The sequence below is a fragment of the Epinephelus fuscoguttatus genome, linkage group LG16 (assembly GCF_011397635.1).
Source record: "Epinephelus fuscoguttatus linkage group LG16, E.fuscoguttatus.final_Chr_v1".
In the NCBI taxonomy this organism is placed as follows: domain Eukaryota; kingdom Metazoa; phylum Chordata; class Actinopteri; order Perciformes; family Serranidae; genus Epinephelus; species Epinephelus fuscoguttatus.
This window is the reverse complement of record NC_064767.1, coordinates 12,361,481-12,383,725: the sequence shown is the minus strand read 5'-3', so window position 1 is coordinate 12,383,725 and position 22,245 is coordinate 12,361,481. Positions and strand designations below refer to the sequence as shown.

The following is a 22,245-nucleotide window of genomic DNA, read 5'->3' as shown; positions in this document are numbered from 1 at the left end:
CACAGGGTCCTGAAAACGAATGAGGAGAATAGCACAGATGTACAGGATATGACATCACCGAAATGTCGTCACCGAACAAAAATCGAATTTACCAAAAATAAAAGCTCCCCAAAATAAATACAGAAACAAATGTGAACACATAAAAAAGCAGCAACAAAATATGAACAAATACGAAAGATGGATTTGGTGAAATATAAACTTTTTACAATTATACATCGGTTACACTCACATGAATAAATAAATAAATAAAACAGATTAAACATGTTGAAACTACACTGAAAAAACATGATCAGATTTTGGTCAGCTGACATCATTTTTCTCAATTACGTATTGCTTGTCACACCAAAATATTTCCCTCACATTATACTGTTTGGGTGTGTCTAGGATTTGAGGACATTTGGGGCTTAGCATAGACCTCTTTTGGGGGTCCATGGGATTCACTTCTGGCACTTCTTTTGGTCAACAAGTTCTATTTTTATGCTTTTTTTATGCACCGTGGCTCCTTATATGTCTGTGTGTATCAGTTGTTTTTTTCTTCATTATGAATGAGAAAATAGTGGTGGACCACCCGGCATCCTACTGAGGGCCAGAAGCTTTGGCTAGCATGCCATGAGTTGAGTATCCCTGCAGTAGAGGAGGGTCCCTGCTCCGTCTCTCTTTCAGCTGAGGGGCCCTTAGCCTGAAAAAGTTGCAGACCCCTGTTCTACACATTATGATTCAATGACTATAAAACCATCTTATTATGTAATGTTAAAATAATTTAATGATATCCAGGGTGCCTGATTTTTAACTGTACCTCAAACTTGATCATGTAACTTTAAAGCAATCCCATTATGTTATTATGTTATGTTGAATGCAAATATGAAAATGAGCAAAAAACATACAATACCATATTACAAAAATAACTTTTATTTGGTGAGAGAGCGCTGTACAACAATGACGTTGGACTATATATACGTAGATACATACATACAGACATATATACATTTTCACTGAAACTTTATAATTTAAAACACTTCAGTATAAACAGAGCAGGTGTGTAACCCGTCCATATTTGAGACTGTTTTTGTGGAAATGTTTTAAATTACAAGGTTTTAATAAAAATGTTTGGAAATCATATGACTGGAGAAATGAGATGTGGATTGTACTGTGTGAGTTGTGAGAGAGTTTGTAAACACATATTTCGACTTCAATTCATTAAGAAATTCTCTGTGTTTAGATTCTTTGTTCACCACGTGAGAAAAGTTACAAACGTGTCACAGGCGGAGTATTTGATATATAAATGGTCATTTCGGAGGGCGAAGTATTCCTTAATAGTTTGTGACTGGGCCCTGTGAAGTGTAGTACTACTGTGTGTGTGTATGAGTGTGTAAAGTCATCGCCTCGCTGATGGGATTAAACGTAATGGTAGATCTGAGATTAACTTTCTGAGCATGACGACCCTCCAGGTTTGACCAGTGAGGTGTTTAAGTACTGCGGGTGTGTCCTGATTGTACTGTGTATGTGTTACACACAAGTATGAACACATACAGGCATAAAGCACATGCGACAGGGTGACCATTTTGGGAATCAGCGATGTTATTCCACAAAGAACATTTGAAGAATGGACTTGACCTCCTCCCCCTACAGGTGTCAACCACCAGTGACATAAACTATGTCATTTTGCAACGCCTTGTTGCACCCTGAGAGCATGTTAAAGAGACACTCCAGTGATTCAGTTTCATACTTGTATAAAGTTTGGGGACTCACAAGAGATAAAAACAGATAAAAAAAAACCCAACAATGTTCAGAGTCAAAGCATCAGAGGTAAAGATGTGCTGACTTTAAGTTTCCAGTGCAGCTAAAGCTCTAAAACCACTGCATCTCATATTCCCCGTAATTCAACTTACATTCATTAAACCCTCTGTGTCACCTTGAAACACAGTCCCACAACAGTTAAAATGAAGGTTTCTCAGCCCCAGCAAGACAACATAATGTATAAAACTTTGGAAAGCTCCTCCCGAGTCACTGAAGGTATTTTACAGCTGTTTTCACAGACTGACTATGACTTCATATGAAAACTCAAGTTCCCATTTAAAAAACTTTCAAAGTGAGTTAACTACGAACACATCTCGTCTGATATCAACCAAACAATCCGAAAAAATGTCACGCTTTTACAGCGTAACATGTGAAACATACACGTTACTGTTTGAGTCAAATATGCTTTATAGTCAATCGTAGCTCTGCAACTGACATTTATTTACATTATCATTTAATCTGACAATTACTGTATCTCCAATAATGGACTCATTTTTTAATCTATAAAATGTAAAAAAAATAAAATAAATAGATAGATAAATAAAAACAGTAAAATTAGGGGGTGAAAATGCCCATTACATGTATTAAAAAACTTAAAGTATTTGTCAAAGTAGAGGTCACGAAACCAAAAATATTCAGTTTATAATCACACTGTAGACGACAAAGAAAAGCTGCAAATTTTCACATTTTGAAGAACAAACCAGTGCTGGTTGTTTTTGCATTTTTGCACAGAAAGTTATGTAATAAACAAATCCATTATAAAAGTTGTTGCTGATTGCTTTTCTCTAATCGAATAATTGATTAATCTCTAGTCAGTTACATCACTTTCTCATTTGTATAACGTATGGTGGGTCTGTGTGTGTAATATCTTAACTTTTATTGCATTGACTTCTTTTCTTTGGTACTGATTTTACTTGTTTGGTGGTTGTTTGGTCATCAAGTCTTATTTGGTGACGAGGTTTTGACTGATACATTTCAGTCTTTGTGACATTTGTGGCCTTTATAGATATATAAATGTTTCACACAGCCATCAGGTGAGAATGAATCTGGCACCATTGATATGTTGGAACGTGACTCTGTATTCACAGTCTGATCTGTGAGTGTGAATGTGTGTGTGAATGTTTCAGTGTGGGATCCATCAGAGGGCAGTAGAGTCCCTGCTGGACTGTCTGCTGGTCAGAGGGTGTTTCTGTCTGAGGGTCCAAAAAGTACAAACTGTAACAGCACCCATGCTGTGTGTTGGAGCTCGTGTGGTTGGTACTGCTGAGGCTGTCGGAGGTGTTGATTTGACCTGATGGTTGCTTGTGGTGTTTAGTGTCTTACAGTGTTGATTAGAACATATAAACATATAAAACACATATTTTAAAATGGCCCTAAAAGCCAAAACAGTTTGAAGAGAGAGGAGAAAAAAATCCAAGTTGAGGTCGTTCAGTTTTAGTCGTAACAAGATTACCGAATCTCATTGAGCTGCTGCCGCCGTATCAACATGTTTTTGTGTTTTATTATTTTAGCCTCGATCAGGAGGTGAAAGATTAATAGAAGGAACAGCAGCGCACACACACACACACACACACACACACACACACACACTCCTTGTCGAGGTGTAAATCTCATTTCACAGACCCACCTCTGCTGCTGTCAGTGACCCTGTAGAATTGGATGATGTTTACTTTCCTGGATTACATCCATGAAGTCAGGGTTAATCTTCGCATTTAAACGCCCTGCATGAAGCATGTAGAAATTACTGCCTATAGATCCGTCACACATGATCCCAGAATCCTTTGCTGCTTTCTGCACTCGCTGTTTTCCGGCTGATCTGTGTTGATGTGTTTCATTTTCATATTCAGGTCACAGCAGCAGCACATCAGTGGTACACAGTGTACTCTAAGTACAGTATTGAGTTACTTTTACAGCTGTAGTTACTATTTTTTATTTTATATACAACACATGATCAATTTAATGCATTAATTGTGAATACTTTATATTTTAGTGGTGACATCCACATAGGAAGTTGTCACTGATTAGACATGATCAGGTTGGAGTCCAGTCTGTGTGCACCCACACAGTCAGGCAACATGACTGTACATACTTCATCAGTCTGCAAAGTCTTTAAAATACCCGACGGGTTATTGAAATCCTCCACATCAACAAAATGCTGTTTACATTTTAACCTATTAAACATAATAATAATAATACACTGAAGTTTTATATTTAATACAAAGACTGTGGAGAAGTGTCATATAATAAACTGTGCGCACAATGACTTTTATCAAGACAATAATTAATGTGGAATATATACAAAATGATGTCTAGTGCACACACAATCCTTATAATTAAAAACAATGTCATCTTGTTACTTTAAATACATTTTGCTGGTAATACTTCAACTTAAGTAACATTGTGAGCATAGAACTTAGTCTTACCTGTAATAGAGTATGTTTACATTGTTGTATTATGACTTTTACTTACGATCTGAATTCTTCTTCCACCACTGATAAAAGCAGGCAAAGGCAAGACAGTGAGGAGTAAAAGTACGAACACCACAGTGTAAAAATATTCCATTGCATGTCAAAATCTTGCATTTGAAATGTTTAAGATGTTTATAAATTAGGAGCCAATGCACTGAAATTATAGAAAGTAATCACTGGCTTCTGTCTGTGTTTTATTGTTACATGTTTTATTTTGATTATATGTATTTATTCCACTATAATATTAATATATGAACATGTACGCAGCATTATTTTTTCACCTGGTTGAGGTCAAGCAATTGTAACTACTTTCAAAAGTAATCTACAGTACAGCCTATATGTTTATACTAATACTTCAATATGTAGTGATTATGTAGTAATGTCGTATTTAATCATATTTAATAAGCTAATTATATTTTTCGTAGACAACGTAACATCACACTTGTAGCAGGAACAACAATGTAAACACTTTATCTCCACATAGGGAGCAATTAGGAGCTCATGGTCATTCAATCAGAGGCATAAAGTAGTGAAGAGAAATATGTACATGTGCGTCTAAATTGTACTTAAGTAAACATACCTGTTACATGCCTGCACTGTCGGATATCTAAGGCTGTAAAATTCTCACTATTTCATAAGATTAAAAGCAAAGAATTGAGTTAAATTTGAAAGAATAATCACTTCTGTGTACCATGAATCGAGTTTCTAATAAATTAATGTCTTATTTTCTGTTTTCTGTCAACCACCTTCATCGTACTCAGCCTCAGTTTGATGACCACTGACGCCCTGTTTTCTTAAGTTTCACTGACTTCTTGCTGCTGAATGAATCTCACAATCAAATTTCTGATTCATAGTTTGAGTCCATAGTCTGTATTCGTACTGGGCAGCTCCCAGTCTGATAGTGAGCCGGAGTGGAGACTAGTTTCACAGCTTCTCTGTAAAAACGTTAAAAGCAGGACATGAAGTTTGCACAGAAACATGAGTAGCTTCAGTTTTCCTCCCAAACTAAAACTAAAAAAACGAAGTTTATTCTCTCTGGTGCATGCAGGGGGCGACGTGAGGCAGGAGGGAGGTTTGTTACTTACACTGATGCCCTGTGTGTTTTTACATTCACTCTTTATAGTTTGTCAGATTCACAGAGCAACACATGCAAACATTTAAAACCTCAAAATTTATCTGCACTCAAACAATGTGGGGACAGAGTTTTGACTCTTACTGAGGCCTGTGAGAAAAAAAACAGAAACACTTGTTTCACTGCAAATAAATCTGTCCCAACCATCGGCACAACATTTAAGTGTTTCATAGTAGCACATGCCATATTTTGAAATAAAAAACTGTATCTTTGTAGTATTTCAAACCTATATTAAACAACAAACTTATCAACTAACTAATCAAACTTTTTAAGGCCTTTAAAAAGAGATGACATTCAGATATTTCGTAGAAGTTGTAAATAATATCTGGTGCACAGCTAATTTTTTAAATAATATATTGTGACATAAAAACAGTAATATCCAAAGATGATGACATCACTGTGTCCGCCCACTACATTTGATTGACAGGTGGTCTCCAGGAAGTAACAGTGCAGAACCACAACTTCCCTGTCAATATACTCATTCTTCAACTTTTAATCTTTACTTAAACAGGTTGATACACAGTCACTGATGAGATCTGATTGGTCAAACAGGTTTTAAATTGCGAGAAGTCTTGTTAAACTGCTGATTTGAGCTCGAAGCAGGAAGTTTGTGTTAGTTTCTTATTTCACAGCTGATTCATGTTGTCTTTGTGCTTTTCGTGTAAAAATGTGACTTTAACAGAGACGTTTTTACACATGTGACAGCTGTTGACTCAACTATTGGTGAGGAAGCATCATATTAATATATATTTGTTGTGTCACTCTCAGTGAGTTGGGGATAAAACAGGATGGCTTATGTCAGTGGCTTTCTGACTAATGGACAGTTCTCTCTCTTCTCATTTACTGTGTTGTCTAATTATTATTTACACATCTATACTTACACATATAATACGTCCTAAGCCAATGATTTAAATAATTTTTACGACCAAAAGTAATAATTCTTCTGATCTGTAATATTCAGCGAAACTGCCACCCTCTCTTGTTTTATTTTAATGTAGAGTTTTGTCATTACACACCAGCTCCTGTTTACAAAATTCAAGTGTTGTTGCCTTCCTTAATCAGTCAGTATCCTGACATTTAAAGGCTCCGTATTAATCTTGTTAATCAAAAATATTTTTTTACCAGTTTTTGGCGATGTTTTGTTTATGCTTTTTTTAAAATACATTATCGCAGTAATATCTGATTACTGCAGGAATCGATCATACACAGATTTTTTTAAGTCAATAAAACTAAAAAAGAATCAAAATAACATAAAAAAATTCATTTTAATTTTCCTGTGTGACAGCTAGAAAATGCCCACAGGCATTTGAGTTTTTGAAAATTGAAAACTTTGCTGAGCAGGCCTGAATAAATTAATTCTTGTAGTTTTTGTTTGTTAAAGGCAACACAGTCACACGTGTCCACCATTAGCCGTAATATATATATTATAAGACATGCTGTGTATATAATATTTATAATAGTTTTTTAAAAGGAGAAAGTGTTGTTTTAAGTTCATTAACATAGATACGTATAAATTTAAATCTGCATGTGGATCAGTAAAATGTAATTTTAAGAAAAGGTGAATCAGTTTCAGTGTACATGTAAAATATTTTCAGTAATTCTGAAGCTTGATCGTGTTATGTAAAATATTTTTGCACCTCTAAATGGTTGTAGATGCAAAATCAGAAATTAAAGAATAATTCAGCCTGCAGATAATTAAATATTTGTTGATCGTATTTTTGATTTTAAATAAAAACAGAACGTGAATCTTTTTGATTTGAGGAAAAAAATGTATTTATGGATAAGTAAAAAAATCTTTGACGTAGCTGCCCAGTCCACTTCTAAAAACATGTTGATATTACAGTTTGATTTTTTATTTACGTATGTTATTATGCATGTGGTTTTAACAATTATTTGATTAATATTTCACATTTTCTTTACTGTTGTAAAACAAAACCAAAGACCAAAATGCCTCTGTTATGGAAATGCAATTAAATATTTTATTGACGTATTTACTTTGAATTTAATTCAATTTATTTAATAAGACCATTTCCTTTTAAAATTAGATATCAAATTTCAGATGTAAAATGTTGCAGTAGAAACAAAATTTAAATGTCACACACTCTTATAATTTGTGTTTTAATAAGAACAAGGACATTCAAAATTACAAATTTGAGCTTGGTCTTTTTTGTTGTAGATTTCCTTGATGTCTGTCGCCAAAATTTTACTCACGTTTTCACAGTCGTTAAAATTCTACATTATAAATCCCTGTAAATTAAACTATGTATCAGTTTTTAATATTTTATCTTAAATTTAAGAATGATTGTCGCTGAGAGACAAAACAGTGATTTGTTAAAGTGCAGCAGTGAGCTGTGTGATGGTGTAAACAGTCACGGTGTTACATATATGTGTGTTGGAAATATAGTTTGGGTGGTGCATTCACTGTACAGTTTAATAATAATAATGATAATGAATCAGTTGACTCTGTAAATCTACACAATGTCACTGCTGGTGTCTGTTAGTTTTTTCATTATTTCAACAGTATTTCAGCTGTTTAAACCTGCACAGTGTGGTTTTATTACCACAATATTTTAGTAATGAGTTTAAACAGTGAAGACATGTAGTCTCATTCTGCTGCTGAGAATTTTTTTTTTATTAAAATGAGAGAGAATTTGGTCAGTAGGTTGAGATATGTCTTCTTGTTTTTGAAGTTTTAGGATGTTTCCAAAACAAAATGAGGAATAATCACCACATCACGGTTAAGAAAATGACATTTAAATGTAGCAGAACTGTTACTTAGCTGGTGACATAATCTGAAAATTATTTTTTTTTTTTACATTTTTTTATTTATTTATTTTGTTTGTATGATTTCTGAGAACAGACAAAATTACAACTGTTATTTTTATGTTTTTTTGAGATTTTGCTGCTTTGACGCATCTCAAAAACCAGCCCAGTAGTGATGTTGTAGCCTCTGAGAGACACACACAGCGAATCCTCCACTGTGCAACATCAAAACAAAGACGGAGGAGGCTGATCCTGAACGCACATTAGAAAAATGCAGTTTCGCACAAGGCTCGATGCCATGAGGAACTGAAGGAGGTAGACAGTATTTTTTTTTTTTTAACCATCACAAACAAACAACAGGCATCAGGCAGCTACAGTGTCACCTACCTCCTCCCACGTTACCATGGCAATAATACACCGTCAACCACAGCGGCCATTTTGTGTCCTCAAGCGTTTTTTATTTACAGTTTATCTGCTCGTAAAATAAACTTTCACAGACTGGAAGCAGCTTCTTGTGTTCACCACGATCTTCGCCTTCGTCTGCAGGCAAAAGAGCCGACACCTGCCTAAAAACACACCCCAGGAGTGTGTGTGTGTGTATGTTTTGTGTGTGTGTGTGTGTGTGGTTTCATTCCTTCCTCCCTCTTTCACCCCGACAGGCTCCTTTTCTTTTTGTTCTTTTCATTTTTTTAACCCAACTGTTTCCAACAGCTTCCACATACCCGATGACCTCTTTGTTGATGCTATAGTAGCAGCCATCTTGTTTCATTAGACTGTAGTGTAACTCTGTGTGTGTGTGTGTGTGTGTGTGTGTTGGGGGTTGTTGTGTGCAGAAGCGATGTCTATTGTTTGAGTCAGTTCTGATTTGATTAACAGTCCGTTGGTGGTCAGCGCTTCACTGGTCATTAACGGCTGGTAGGACTGGAAACTCTGGCACTGAGCCATAATTCTATATATGTGTTTGCGTGTGTGTGTGTTACAAAGAGGGTGGCAATGTTGGTCTGTATGTCCAAAATTTATCAGTGGATTGTAATGAAATTTGGTTTAGACATTCTTGTTCTCCAGAAGATAATTCTTACTGACTCTGATGATCACATGACTTTTCTAGAGTACTGTTAAAAAAAAATTAGTTCTTTCAAGTTATTTATTTATCATATGCACAAGAAGCAGCTGTTGACAGTGAAACTCTTACATCTCAGGCGTCCTCCAACAATGCTCATTAAATATGTATAAAAAGCACAGAGTGTAGAAATAATGGTCGTAGATACCGTGACATCACCCACTGGTTTGTGGACTCTTGTTCTGAGGCCTTGAGTGAGGCATTTTAGCCGTCACCATCTTGGTTTCTTTGGAGCCAGAAGTGACCATATTTGGGCCAGAACGAGGGGTGGATAAGACTGAGAAGTTGAAGACACTTTCCACAAACAGCCTGTCACTCAAAGCGGCCCCACTCTTAAATATGCGTAACCTTAAGCTTTAATAAAATGTAAACGGGTGAGTTATGTGAACATTCACCCCTGCACAACTGTCATGAAGGGGGAAATTAGCTACAGAGACCGACATTGTTTTTGTACCAGGTTGTAAACATGTTTATTTCTAAGGTAAAGTTGGGCATTTAACACGGTGCTCTGTGGGGATTGACTGTCTTCTGGGGTCAGCCTCAAGTGGCCATTAGCGAAACTGCAGGTTTTGGCACTTCTGTGCTGGCTTAATTTTTCAGCTTCAGAGGTTGCGGCTTGATAAAGAGCTTATTAGCTTGTACACTAACAAGATGATATGCCGTACAATCTATTCAAAACGCGTTTTACGACTGAGTCCTGTCTCATAACTGTCTGTGCACCTTTCCACTTATGTAGAGTTTATACTAAAATAAAAGTGCATAGTGCAACACAGTTTTTAAATTGTCATAACTTACTCCATTTTTGACTCCCTGGCTTTCTCCATACATTAGAATTCAGGACTTTAAAGACATCTTGCTATAATGGCACAAATTTGCAGGTCAAAGTTTAAGTCCCCCAAAGCTGAACTTGACACAAACAAATATTTGTGGATTTATTTAGGATTCCTGAACTAATCCACTAATCGCAGCAATCCCATTGAAATGAACTGATTTTGTTCAAAATTTTGTCATTTTGAATTGTTTGTGTAGGAAGTCAGCTAACAACAGTCGGTAGTAGTAGTAACTGCATGCAGCTTCTTGACCAAATCTGGCAGCCTGCGCTTTAGCCAGAAGTACTGGGTGGATGAAATGCTGTTTGTCAAGAACGAGTTCCAACTTTAGTATAACTTTAAACCTTTTAGTCCTATTTTGAGTGTTCTTACATTATTGGCTGCTGCTTTATAATCGTCCATGTTTCCAGATGGTTCTGGTAATCTATGGATTCTGGTTGTGGAATGATTTAACTGTCCACACATCCCAACCTCAATAAGATGGAGTGATGGTCGCTCCTTTTGAACCGCACTGCAGCCACCTCTGAACGGCATGCAGTAGTGATCCACAGCAGGAACAGGACAGCACCTCTCAATCCCACCGTCACACCAGTCCTTATTCACTTTAAAGCACATGCCTTCTCTCCTTTTTTCACTGTGCGGTCCTCTGCACTGTTAACTTGGCAAATAGAAGAAGAGTCACCTGATTGAATGGCGCTGTCGAGGATTTTGCCAAGTTTTGGGGAATCAAATGAGATTACAGTTCCTCATATCCAGTCAGAAACTGAAGCGGCATTGAGGTTGTCCAGTTTATTTCCCAACACCTGTACAACGGCTAGCAAGATGCTAGTTCTACTGGTGCCATCTTCCCCAACTTTCCTCAATGTTTACTGATGTTTACGTTTGAGAAAACCTCAACCTGACTTGCTAGCTGCAAGTCAGAAGAAGGAGAGTTTACAGAATGGGGAGTTGATACGCCACCACCATCCAAAATCAACCACAAAAAGCAAAATAGACCTAACAGCATAAATTTAGCACAAATTTAGAGGAGCTGACAGAGAGGAGCCTGGAAACGTCCGCACCTACGTTATCAGTGAATGGTGACTCACCCTTTAAAAACACAAATTGTCGTTCTCCATTTGTGTACATATTAAACAAAAGATACAGCGTGTTAGTTAATGAATTTAAGGTGTTTACTGTAGGTGTACTTTTAATCTTTGGATGGAGCCATGCTAGCTGTTTCCCCCTGATTCCAGTCTTCGTGCTAAGCTAAGCTAACCATGAACTGAATGCAGCTCTGGGACTGATTTCCATCTCAGCATTGTTTCCAGAAAGAAATTGTATTTTCCAAATTGTTGAAATATGTCTAATGAATACGGTCTGGTTGTCTTGTAGGAGTATTAGCAGTAGTAGTAGTGGGAGCCGTAGTTGTTGCAGTGTTAACAGTCGTATTCGCAGTAGTACTTGTAGTTATTTTTAGTTGAGTGTTGTTCAGTGTTGGTCTGTCTGTTTTTGCCCCACAGGACTCATCTGTTATTTCTTGGCCTACAATTCTTCTTCTGTTTAGATAAGACATGCTGTGTGTCATCACGCCCGCTGCTGTGTGTGTGTGTGTGTGTGTGTGTGTGTGTGTGTGTGTGTGTGTTAGTGTTTGAGGCTGTGTGTAAAATTTGTGAGTGACTTTATCCATGTTTTTCTGCATGACTGGAGTGACCAAGTGTGTGGTTTTTTTGTGTATATATGACTAAGCGAATGTGCATGCACGTACGTCACACTCGTGTGTATGAATGACTCTGTGTACAAATGAGCAATCGAATGTGTGTGTGTCTCCTTCCCCTGGGCCTGAAGTCAAGAAAATCTGCATGTGTATGTATGAGTGTGTTTGTTTGTTTGTTTGTTACACTCGTCCTTGTTTCCAAATGTCCGTTACGTCTGTCAGGTTGAAGCCTCGCATGTCCAGCTGGTTCTCAAGTTTTCAAACTGATTGATGAACCTGAACACACCACATTGCTCTGTTAAATTCTGACAATGAGCTCCAGCAGTGTCAGCAGTCATGACCTGTGTAGTGCTGTCAGCTGTAGTACTATCTGCGGTTCTAGTAGTACTCATAGCAGTGCAAGAAGAAAACAACACATTCTCACTCCGACCTTGTCATACATTGATGTCATGTGTATTTTGGTCTTTCCACGTCAAGATATGACGTGCAAGGTATTCTGGGTTTGTAGGTTGTTGATGTTGTAGGACGTCATGTCAACTTCAGCCTGTTAGATGCATTGTCTGTTTTCAAAATACGCTTCTGTTTTCACAGGAAATTTAATCTTTATGTACAGTCTCTCAGAATAAATGCACTACGTCAGTACAACACTGCAAATTGACGTTTTTTTCCTTCAACTACAAACGCACATGGTTGGGTCTAGGACAGAACATGGCTTGGCTTAACATTCTTATGGGAAGCGAACACCGTCCTCCCAGGTGAAAGTTGGTGGTTGTTTGACCCATCTACGACCCCTCCTGCCGCCCTACTCAGAGATCGCTCCCTTAACTTACGTTGTTGCCTCGCTGCACTTTCCCCCTGACGCTACCAGGTGCTAGAATAGCGGCGACATGCCGACATGAAAGGTGGCTTTTTTCATTGGTGTCTGACATCAGAAGTCACTGACCAAGCGCCAATATCAGGGCTTGACGCTAACTTTTTTCCCAAGGAGCACATGTGCTCCTCAGTTGAAAAAGTAAGGAGCGCATAGAGAACTTTAGAACAAATAATGTGTTTTCCGTAATAAACGTGATGCAAATAGACATTTACAAGCAAAATTATTTAATAAATTTGTATAAAAAAATGTACAGAACGGTAAAATCATCAAGTTTTGAAAAAGTATTGCAATTTAATTTTGTCTTTAATGTTATTATCTTATATATATTATCTTTGCAATATGATTATCTTATATAATGTTATTACTATCCTAAAAAATTCTCCAGGTCCTCTGAAACTCTGCAGGACTTATTTCCACCGTGCCCAGCAGCAGAACCGTGGCGAATGGTCCCTAACTGCGGGGAGAACGGAGCAGGCTTCCCCGGAGGTCTGCCGCTTTTCCCGGTCCCCCTTCTCCACCACACTTTGACTTATTTCCACCCAGCCGACGGCCTGTCCGTGGAAAACGGTCCCAAACTGCGGGGAGAGGGGACAGGACTTCCCCGGAGGTCCGCCGCTTAACCCGGTTCGTCTCCTTCACCACACTTCGGCACAATGACTTATATTCATTGTGCCGACAGTGGCTTCGAAAACCGCCCATAACCATGTCACACGGGGAAGAGGGAAGAGGGAAGGCGGCTGGAGTTCCTCCAACATTTGTGGTTACATTATCATATTTTTTTATTGACAAAAATATAGGCTGCTTCGGCTGATTTTTTTATGCGCACATGTGCCCCTAAATATTTTTTACAGTTCGCACACATCTATTTTTAGTCGCAAATGCGAGTGAAATGCTCGCACTGTCGAGCGCTGAATATTCAACAACATTGGAGTGAGACCGGGTTCGAAGAAACGGTAGTTGTAGCAGTTTAAGAAGTGGCAGTAGTAGCGTTGCAGAAGTTGCCGCAGTAGTTGCAGTTATAATAGCACGTATTGCAACTGTTGGTTGTATTGGCAGTAGAGATGATAGTTGTTGTAGCATCGTAGTTAGAACTACACAGTATTTACTGTAGTACGTGCAGTAATACAGCTGTAATTATCCACATCTTTGTGCTGACAACAGTCTCCATGATAAAGAAAATATATTGGCAGAAATTAAAGGAAAAGGCTGGTGAGGTTTAGGGCTTTATATCATCAGTAAAGTCTTCGTCCTTGTCTGTAGCAGGATGGTCCGAGTGAGATTGAGTCAAAATAAACTACAGAGTGTTTGTTCATGGTGATGAAGGAACATGTCACCCAGTGCAACAGCTTGGTTCATTGGTGTGTTATAGTTTTTGAACAAAATGGAGCTCTGTGGCTCAGAGGAGGAAGATACATCAGACTTTTATGCACACACAATATTTGTTCTTAGATACATTGGTTTGGCCTTTTCATGCCTTTCTTTTTTTAACCAAAATACTATTGAAGGCATTTTTATATTAGGTACAATTAATTCATACCAGGTTGTCAAATACTGATGCTTTGTCATGCCCCTAGGCATCTCATTGCAATGCACAGGGCTCGTGTAACACATGGTTAATGTTGTGAAACGATCACGGTTAGGTTGAGGCAACAAAACTACCAGGTTAGGTTTGGGGTAAAAGAAAGCGTGTTTGTTATGTAACATAATAGTGACAGTGCGCGACAGCCATATGTATATTCTGCCATGTTACATTAAAACAACATTGACTTATGGTTTTATATCGGACACAAACTGCAGTCTCTGGGGTGAAAGTTGGTGAAAGTCCAGGTTTGTTTGACCCTTCCACCTCATCTCCCTGCCTCCCACTCTGTGTTGTTGCGGATGGGTTTATATTGGAGTTAGTTGAAAGTCTGGTGCGTCTCAGAAAGGCACTAAAGTGTGCCTTTGGCGTCAATATCACACGCAGAGGGGCCTGACAAAGCATTTGTATTTGATGACCTGGGTACAAGAACAGGCTCTTTGCACTGGCTCAAGCATGACTGGCCTCCCTCTCCACTCTCCTGCTGCTCAGCTTTCACATTAGTAAAGTTGTTTCATACTCGAGTACACTTGTGTCATCATCTACGTGACATTTGTTTTTCTTGTAACTACAGTGTAGAAAAGAGCGCCAATTGTAAGATCATAAGCCTACGGTGGAGCCAACCTTTGCTTTATGCCTACTCTTGTTTATTTTTTTGGAGACAATGTCTAGGGTGACTCTCTTGCCTGCCTTCTTACTTTATCATCCATGGCTGTGCAGTTCAGAGGATGAGATCAGCGTTTGCTGCATGCACATGCAGATTTCGGAGGAGACAGCAGCATTGATAGCTCTACTCACTTAAAATAACAGTCCACGTCCATGTTTTGGTACAGTTAGTGTTCACACCTGATGAGAAAGATACTGAAGCACACATGAACCATACTTGAGACCACCTTTTCAAGCAGGTGTCGCATGCCTTGGTACAGTACACAGTGTTCACATTAATCAAACAAACTGAATTTTGGGGTTAAATGTGCTCAGATCAGGGTCTAGCTCCCTGATTTAGCCTTTTTATATTATCTCAGTTTATCATTGTGCCTACTGAGAATTTAACTTATGTTTAAGTTGATGCAATTTAAGTTTGATTTTTACATATACCCCCTCAGTTTTCAGTAGAAATAACAAAGTTTTGACTGTGTATTATTTACACCAACTCTGTCCCTGTTTGAACCTCAGACCTCTTTTCCCCTCAGATCAATAAAGTTTGATCTAATTTTAGCTGCATGTGGGACACAGATCAGTACAAAAATCATTTATGGTGATGTGATATGATCTCACTTTGGGATAAATACCAAGTCTGTTTGTAGTGATTGTGTCCAGTATTTTCTGAAACTGACTCAGACTCTGACAGCTGTAGGTTTTATGATAAACGTGCCGTCATGTTTCCGGTGTTATTTTTTTTTTTTTTTTTTTTTTACTGTAACTGGTTGAAGTGATTTGAGTGTGTGATCATGTGACCTGGTCTGTGAAACTGATCTGCTGGCTCATTATAATTATTATTAACCATCAGGACTGAAGTATGAGGAGCTCTGATTGGAAGGCAGACAGGATATTACTTCACTGTTTCCATACTGTCTGTGTGTGAGCGTACAAATACCCACATCTCTTCATACTGTGTGTATCTGCAGTACGAAGTGAATATACTTAGTGTGTCACATAGAACAGATTTTCTTTATGTCTGTGCTTCTGTGTCTGCTGTACTTCATGCATATTAATATATTTTCTATGTGCAGATGTACAGTTATAATGTGTGTGTGTGTGTGTGTGTCCCGTCTCATTGATTGAGCTCTTCCTGCTCTCTGATTGTCATGGTTTCCAGATGCCTGATTATCAGTGAACGCTCCCTCTTCCACTGATGACTTGTCAGTTGCCGGGCAGACTGTAAAACACTGCCTGTGTTCGATAAATGGACAAATCAATCTGCAGCACACACACAGGATTTGATCGTCAGCTAAACTTCTTGTTCAGCAGCTTTAGATCACATCCTGTCATGTTTGTGTCTGTTTGCTGCATCTTGATCAACAGAAAGTGACGTGTTTTATTTTTATAATTTGAAATAAATGGAAGCAAAGTATTGATGGCTACTGCAAAGCCTTGTCCCCAAACTTTTGTTTTGCCAGTGGTGAAGAGAAACCTGCACAGGACCTTTTTTCCCCCTCTGTGCAGAACTATGTTTTGTCCTGTAAATTCTCAGGTTACTCAGCCTGGTGAGGGCAGTTTGTGCTCCTGCTGCTTTTCAGCTTCTCTGGACTGAATTTCTACGTACACTACCCACATGGTGAAATTTAGCAGAGCAGCAGCAACTTTAGTCCTCTGTTCAGGCACAGCAGTCAAGTCAAATCAATTTAATTTAGTTTTATTTATCTGCCCAATATCACAAATCGCAACTTTAACTCAAGGGGCTTTATGATCTGAACAGCATACGACACCCTCTGTCTTTAGACCCTTGATTCATATCAGCAAAAACTCCCCCAAAAGAACTATAATGGGGAAAAAATTAGAAAGACTTAACCACATGCTTTTGCTGCCTGAACCAAAGGAAGTTAACCTAAAAATATATTTTTTTAATCTATATTCTATTCTATATTTAATTAGCGAACACTGTACATTTCCTGTGAAAACTGAACTTTAAAAATTTTCCTAGTCAACCAATAGTCATCATTTAGGGCCGCTAGTCAACTAGTCGCCCGCATGTTAACAATATTAATGTAATGATTAAATGATATATTTTGGTGGTTTGAGTTGAAGGTGTGAGAAAGAATAGTGTCAGTAACATTGTTAACACTGTGCTACATTACAGAGAAATACAAACCGTACTAATGAATCTTCATTAATATAGGCCTATATTTTATCTACAAGTGCACGTCACACACTGAGCGAGCCGCCTGTTAATGACGCTGTGGGCTAATGGGCATGTAGCTACTTCCATGTTTCAGATGATACGTTATGTTTGTAGTCGACCAACGATGATGAGTTTACATATCACCTTGGGTTCGTCCTTCACCTTCTCAAAATGATCCCACACTTTGGATTTCCTGCCCGACATGTTATTAACTAGCCTGTGGAATAACCGCAGGTACCAGCCCTGGAAATTAGGGACTGTAAACATGCCGTCATGGTCCAGTCCTATAGGTTTTGATTTATTTTGACAAGGTGCAGCTCCATATAGAGTTTCATGTTTGTTGTTTTTGGTTTTATTTTTGATTTTTCTGTGACTCAAGCCCTATTCGAACGGAATTAGTATTAGCTGGAGACCTCTGGTTTTAGTTATTGTTGTTTTTATTGTGCGCCTTTTTTCTACCTCTTTCCCAGTTGAATTATGGAGGCCGCGGTGGAAATTATGAGTAACAGTTTTGACAGCATTTTAGGTGCAAATGCAGGAGCCTCATCATCTCGGTTCACAGTATGGAGACCCGTTCGCAGAAACAGCAAGCTCAGATCCATCAGAAGAGTGAAATTTCGGAAGATATTGAGATGGATGACATACGCAGCAGCATGTGGTAAGGAACATTTTTCTATCTTTCAACAGGCTTAATACAAACGCCCTGACAGCCCGTTATCCCGACAACAACTGCCCACTGTTCCGAAGTCCCGTTGCTGCTTTGACATTTTATTTACTGTTGCGATGACGACTAACACATACCACGTTAAATGTGATCATTTTAACACAAACCATAAGCTTTCCATAAACCTAACCAAGTGGTTTTTGTGCCTAAACCTAACGAGACCCTAACAATAGCATTGTTACATGGATGTGACTCAGCAGCATGCAGCAGCAGCGGATGTCTTCTTCTTCTTCAGATTTTATTGGCGGTTGACAACTCAGCAGCGGATGTTATGATATGCACAGCTTTGACATCATATCCGGGCCGTAATGTCAGTAAATTCCAGTAAAATACAGACTTCGCTTATCTCGTGCAAATGCACCACAAGAAACACAGATGTGGGGGGGTAATTTACAAATTACCAGATGTCCCCAGGTAATACTAATCCCATGCGAATAGGGCTTAAGTGACTAATGAAATCTTGCAGACTAATGACATTTCTGGTCGACTAATGTTTGGTCGACTGTTAGGGGGCAGCCCTAGACACAATCCATGTATCCCTGAACATCCAAAGTTGAGGCAGGAGAGTACTTACTACATAATATTTTGATGCCGACAGCCACTGACCAAGCTTCTGTATTTGACAAGTTGGGAGTGAGAATGTGTGTGTGTGCTGTGTGTGTATCTTTTAATAATCAGCCATTGTTTTGCTTCCATATGCTGCAATCATCAGATGAATTCTCAGCCTGCGTTAAAACTCTTGTATCTCCAAAATGACATTTTAAAGTGAGATAAAACGCACTTAATTTATTCCAGCAACAAATTCTCAGGCTTGTAAATCTTTCCTGAGACAGAAAAAAACCCTGATGTGGAGTTACAAGGTTTCCACTGACAGTGATGACATGTATAAACATATGTAAAAATGTTGGCCTTATGCATCATGAGCAGCCTTTAATCTGCAGCGCCGCTCTTTCCTGTATTACAGATGATTAGTTGCTGCTTTTGCTTCCTGCAGCACTTTGAAACCGGAGACGATCGTTCTGGAAACACGACTGTAATTACACCCGAGAAACTCACCGACATTCAGCGGTCGGTTCGGCCCGCAGACGCATTAGGTTGCATTTCACTGGACGCATTATAAACCAAGAGCTGGAGGTGCACTGTTTGAAAATGTTTGAATATGTTTATTGAAAACAGACTGTAAAATCCTGATCAGTAGACCACAGTTAATCCCTGCGGGACAGATGGTGATATTAATGCTCTGTACTGAACGCTACTGCAACAGAGACGGTAAAATAATGCCTCCGTCCTGCCAAGGAAACCAAACAGCAGTATTACCAATTTAATATCCATGTCTTATAATACAGAGCTACAAAGAGACAATTATTTCTCATGTTTTGTTCCCGTCAACATGAAGTAAATATTTAATGATATTAAAGGAGAAAATTTGTCTTCTCATGACAAAATGTTTAGAAGATGGTTTGGACGGACTCTCAGCCACCATGATAAAGTTTCAACAACGTAGTATTTCTGAGCTGAGGAAGAGAACAAATAGTTATATCAGTCATAACAAAGCTGATGACGATTATGAAATATGGTGGAAAGCTCCAGAAGAGCTATTAGATGGATCTTGAGATGAGACTGTTTTGTCAGTTGTTGTCTCTGAGATCACGAAAAGGGTCGGGCGATACGTTAAAGTTTTCCAGCCAGCCACCGTCAGCCTAACAACCAGAGACTGCCAAAATATTCTCAAAAACATCTTTAAGCAGCAAGTTTTCTTCTGTTCACAAGCTCTTCTGGATTTTCTTAGTCTAACAGACAAAATGAATTCACAAAATGTTGAGAAAGGAAATATTCTTCTATCTATTTTCCCTTGTAAACAGAAAAATACACCTGAAATCAAGTTTCTCAGTTTCACAGAAGGAAAACTTGCTTAATTGCAGTGGTGGACGAACCTGAAAGCCATGAACAAAAGTACTGGTATCTTACCAAAAATGACTTAAGCAGATGTTAAAAATCACCTGTTACAATATTACTTAAGTGAAAGTCTTACGTCCAGTTCAGACCAAAGATTCGCAGCAAGACTAAACCATTTTAGAACGTTGCAGAGAAAAGTTGCAGTGGTGCGAACTGGCCGTCTGAGCTCGATTCAAGCTGGCTGATGGTGTCACCTACAACTCAACTGGTCAAATCACCACAGGCTGGTTTTAGATCATAAATATCATCACCTGTTTCTACAGCCAATCACCTTGTAGTGAAGTCTGCTGGTCAAGTCACAACGACCGCAGACGGCAGGGAGCAGCCGGTGTTGGACGACACTGCTGCTCCCTGTATGTGCTTCAGTATGTCACACTATCCTCATTCATATCTTAAGAAGCTACAAATTATATTCAGCCACAAAATAAGCCTGAAAAGCTGGAAAACAGAACAGAATTAAGAGAGTTGTTGCATAGAGATGATACACCGTCTCACCCAGTTGCATTGGTGTGAACCGGCAGGTTTTTAGAACAGCACATTGCAAGTAGTTGCTTGTCTCAACTCGTCTTGTCGCAAATCTTTGGTCTGAACTGAGCTTTAAAGTATCTGATATTTACTGTACTTAAGTATCAAAAGTAATTTTATTATATGAAATATTATTAAGTATTGAAAGTAAAAGTACAAGTAAACAAAAAACCAAGCGGTCAGAACTCTGAAGATTATGAAGTTAATTGCTTCTTAACATGAACACCACTTTAAAAATGGAGCGACATTACACTTAAAGGAAAACAAGGTCTTCTTCACAACTTAAAGGATATAAAGAAAACCTTAGACTATCCAAGGCCGACACACAGCAGTGGAGCAGTCACAGTTACCTGTCACAAATCTTTATCTCCTTCAATCATTGCTCTCCCTCTCTGCTGTGAGACGCCATTTTCTGCCTGCATCATGGTCGGTCTCATTGTAGAGTGTCCCCAAACAAAACTTTGTTAACATCTGTTTTATCTAATAAGATAATACATAGAAATGTATTGGAGTAAAAGTCAATATATTTTTATTTTATATTGTTATTATTAGTAATATATTTTATATTTTAGGGAATGCATTGGAGTAAAAGTGAAGATTGTCAGAAATATAAAAACTCAAGTACAGATACTCCCAAAAAAGTAGTGTAAAGTATACTGAGGTATTGTAATAAAGTAATTTTACTTTGTTCCATTACACCACTGCTTAATTTCCTTGTTGGCTCATTATGAAACACACGTCATTCAAACTCAACAAAACAAAATAAAACTCACTAAAACTGTCACAGTAAGCCTCACTTTTTCAACAATTACAGACTCTGGTTTGGTTGAATTAAACACAACGTCATCCCCACAACAAAGTCTTAAATTTGACTTGGTGAACAACTTGTTTAGCTTCTTTAACAATACATAAAGTTTTCAGGCACTAAAGCAAATTTGGGAATTTGGGGGCAACAAGAGCTGTTGGGATTTTAAAAAAATGAATGAATAAATAAATAAATGAGGTTTGGGGATTTGCAGGGCAAACAGCTTCAGATTTGTGCCATCCTGTGTGCCTCCATCATAGAAATGACACTGTGCCAAATTATTTTTACCAGGTCCATTTTGTGAAAAAAGTCTGTAATAAAATGTAGTTAACCGCTGCTGTGCACATCAGTAGATTTTAGGGAGTCATTAGATCCTCCCTGAGGGAATGCACCCGAACCAACAGAGAACAGACTTGGCTGTGAGCACATGTACTGTGTTGCCTGTTTGTGTGTACAGAGCGTACTGTGTGTGATCCAGATGTGTGTCTCTGTGGGATTTGCACCCAGGAGGTCAGGCGTTATCGTACACTGAGACCCAGAACAAGGTGCAGTGGAAAAACCCTGCATCTCCAGGATGGCTGCAGCAGCCTGTGTACACTTATTTTTCCTTAAACATGTAAATGTTTTCAAAAGAGTTCACAGAGATTTCTGAGCAGCAGATGAAACACATAATCCTTTATTTCCATCACTGGAATCACCCGAATTTGAACTTAAGAGGTTTCCCTGGACAGCAGCTGGTCGAGTGGCGAGCGCCGCCCTGGTCTGGATTACTGCTGAGCGAAGCAGTTGTGAGACAGATCATATGTCAGCGATGTATGTACGGTACATGTAGGTCCACAGGGTTAACAGCTTAAAGCCTCTCTGATGTGTTTTCAATCAGATAGAAACTAAAGAGGCAACTGAGAACAGCGGATAAAGTAGAGAACAGACCAGAGGACACAATGTTCTCGACTGGTTTCAGAGACACAGTGGGGACGAGATGAACCTGATTGATCCGGAAGTGCAAATGGGACGCTGCAGCAGCAAAGAGCAGGAGGTAGAGAGTAAAGCATGATAACAGAATGACAGGTTCAGGTTTCTACTGATATTAGATTCATGTAGATTAAAACAACTTAGAAAAAGTCAACACCTTCA

The 22,245-nt window shown here is 38.5% G+C and overlaps 1 long non-coding RNA gene across 3 annotated transcripts in view; it reads left to right on the top strand.

Moving 5' to 3' along the window:
* Positions 1-22,245, top strand: part of LOC125904065 (uncharacterized) — an 80,128-nt gene that overhangs the window by 17,933 nt on the left and 39,950 nt on the right. The gene's annotated exons all lie outside the window — the stretch shown is intronic.